Source organism: Felis catus, chromosome A1 (assembly GCF_018350175.1).
Source record: "Felis catus isolate Fca126 chromosome A1, F.catus_Fca126_mat1.0, whole genome shotgun sequence".
Lineage (NCBI taxonomy): Eukaryota > Metazoa > Chordata > Mammalia > Carnivora > Felidae > Felis > Felis catus.
The window spans coordinates 53,006,959-53,010,186 of NC_058368.1; the positions used below are offsets into that span (position 1 = coordinate 53,006,959).

The 3,228-nt window shown below is 36.6% G+C and overlaps 1 pseudogene; it reads right to left on the reverse strand.

Annotated features, from left to right (window-relative positions):
- Window positions 1-439: 439 nt before the first annotated feature.
- Window positions 440-1,282, reverse strand: LOC101089977 (annotated as a pseudogene).
- Between the last annotated feature and the right edge of the window lie 1,946 nt (window positions 1,283-3,228).

Below are 3,228 nucleotides of genomic sequence, written 5' to 3' on the forward strand. Positions count from 1 at the left end.
GGTTTCGGTTTCCTTACTTCAGAGTAGAGATGTTAACAGTATCTATTTCGTAGGTTTGCAATGAGGATTATACTAATTAATATATTAAAAGTGCCTAGAACAGTGCCTGAATAAAGGTTTGCTCTCATTACTACCTCATCCAAAAAGGTAGGCACAGGAATGCAGATATCTCTTCAAGATCTGATTTCATTTCCTTTGGATATGCCTAGAATATGGAATTGCTGGGTCATAAGGTAGTTCCATTTTTAATTTTTTGAGGAACCCCCCCCCAACACTGTGTTGCATAATGGCTACATCAATTTACCTTCCCATTACCAACACACAGGGGTTCCCTCTTCTTCACATCCTCATCAACATTTGTGACCCTTTTTTGTTTTTCCATGCTGTCTTATCTTTAATTAAATATAAAGACTTCCAGTCACATCACCGAAAGACCATTTTACCCACCACTCTGTTTGGCCACCAGTCTCTCATCTCTCTCTCTCTCCAGCAATGGTGAGGTAGATACCATTTCCATGGGGGGAGGGAAATCCATGGTCCGTTGCCTTTGCCAACCACAGAAACACTGGACAGCCAAATGACAAAGCAGTTGCCACTGGCATCTTTCATGTGAACTACGTCAAAAGAAGCAAGGTGTCTCTCTGTTGGTGATCACACCAATTCTTCTCAGGTTAGCACCTCCAGTCATCATACACAGACACAGATTACCAGTGTCAAACTTGATGAACTCAGCAATCTTTCCCTCCTCTAAATCAATCTGAGTGGTCTCATCCGCCTTGATGAGGGGATCAGGATAGCAGATGGTATGAACATCATGGGTCACCAGATTCCTTTTGCCCCCCACAAAGGTATTTCTCCTTTGCACAATTTATACTTGAACGGCAAAACCAATGCTTGGTGTCGTGGATCAGATGGAAATTCTCCCCGGTCTTGACAATGCTGATGATGCCCATAAAACTAGCAGGGTAGGTTCTATCAGTTCAGAATTTGCCAACAGTCATAATAAATAATAAAATTCTGCATAAAGATCTTCTTTACTTCATCTCCTGTTAGGGCATACTTAAGTCTATTCCCTAGGAAAATGACGAGAGGGAGACTTTCCTTCAGCTTATGGAACCAGTAGATAGACAAGGGGCAAACACACTGGTCAGTTTATCTAGTGTCCAATGCTTTAGAGCTGCTACACACTTCAGAGGCTTCTTGGGACCATGAGCCCCAGCTGTGCTAGACGTAGATAGAGCTGTTATCATTTGCCTGTTTGAAGATAGCCATTCTAACAGGTGTGAGATGATCTCTTACTGTGGTTTTGATTTGCATTTCCCTGATGATTAGTGACATTGAGCACCTTTTCATATATATACCTGTTGGCCATTTATGTCTTCTTTCGAGAAATGTCCATTCAGGTCCTTTGCCCATTCTTCAATCGGATTATTTTTATTTTTATTTTATTTTATTTATTTAATTTTATTTTATTTTTTGCCACTGAGGTTGTACATTCATTGCAGGATTATTCACAATAGCCAAGATATGGAAACAAATTAAATGTCCATTGACAGATGAACAGATAAAGAAAATGTGGTACATACATACAGTGGAATATTGTTTAGCTACAGAGAGTCAGGAAATCCTGTCATTTGCCACAACATGGTTGAAATTGGAGGACATCATCCTAAGTGAAATAAGCCAGACCTAGAAAGACAAATACTGCATGATCTTACTTGTAGAATATAAAATAGTCAAGGTCATAGAAACAGAGGGTACAGTGGTGGTTGCCAGAGGCTGAGGGGAGGGAGAAATGGGGAGATTGTGATCAAAGAGTACAGGTTTCAAGTACACAAGATGAATAAGTTCTGGAGATCTGCTATACAGCATGGTTGTTACAGTTAAAAAAAAAACTATCGTATACTTGAATTTTGCTAAAGAATAGATCTTAAGAGTTCTCTACACATACACACACAAGAAAAGAAAGCAAGAAAAGAAAATAGTAGCTATGTGAGGTGATAGATATGTTAATCAGCTTGATTGTGGTAATCATTCCACAATGTAAATGTTTGTCAAAACACCAAGTTGTACACCTTAAATATATACAATGTTTATTGGTCAATTATACCTAAATAAAACTTTAAAGAAAGGTAAGCATAGATGAGTTAACAGCTCTTGTATAGATGAGGCCTTAATTGAGAAATGTCAACCACTACTCAATAGCCTATAAAGCAAACTTACTCATCTTTGAAACCAATAGCAAGTTGCTATAAAACTTTAATGAATATATTTGGGCTATATAATAAAATAAAACCACAATTTTTATTTACAATAACACTTTGAGCTCACTTGAAGTGAAACTGTCTTTTATCTCACTGACCCTACAGAAATTTACTATGTTCCATTTTATTCCTCTCAAGATAGAAAGCATTCTGGTATCAATATATTATAGTATCTGAAATTTTTTTATCTTCTAATATTATAATATTGTAAGCCCCCATTCTTATGTCTCCCCAGCTCTGTGTAAAATGTATTATATATATTTTTTGATTTGGATATGCCTTTAAACCAGATCAATTTCATTGTATACATTAAAGGCAATATACGTTTAACATGGAAAAGAATCACTGATAATAATAGGATACATTAAGTTGGCAACAGTTGACTGTTGCCCTATTGAACTGGGATTAAGCTATCAGACAGTCCTCAAAAGTAAATACCTTGATAGAATGATCACAATGGAATTTAGAAATTAAATACAAAAGACTATGTTAATGTCGTATAAATGGGAACATGAGAAAATATCAAAGTTGAAGTTTTTGTTGGAAGATGAATTCAAAATGATCTCTTATGCATATGCAACTTTTAATACATACTCTCTGAGGTACATTTACACTCACATTTAGAAGTCTAATTAGTAATAAAAAGGAAAGAGTTCGTAATGATAGCACCCTGCTCTTAGGGTCCCTATTATAGATTCTGAAAACAAATTCATTAATATCTTAATATATGTGATGTCATTTTCTACACTTACATTCTTTCAGTCCCAAAGATGTGAGCTTCCCCCCCCCCCCTTTTTTTTCCTTTACATTGAATCTGTAAATTTCAAGCCTTGGGATCTTGTTACTTTCAAAGCCAGACTTTTGACATTTTTTTCCTGCAAAACAAAAGATTTGGTGGGGGGCGGATAGCCATCATGCCCTGAAATATGTGCTTTTTCTAATGTGTGCTGTTTCTTGGAAAGGC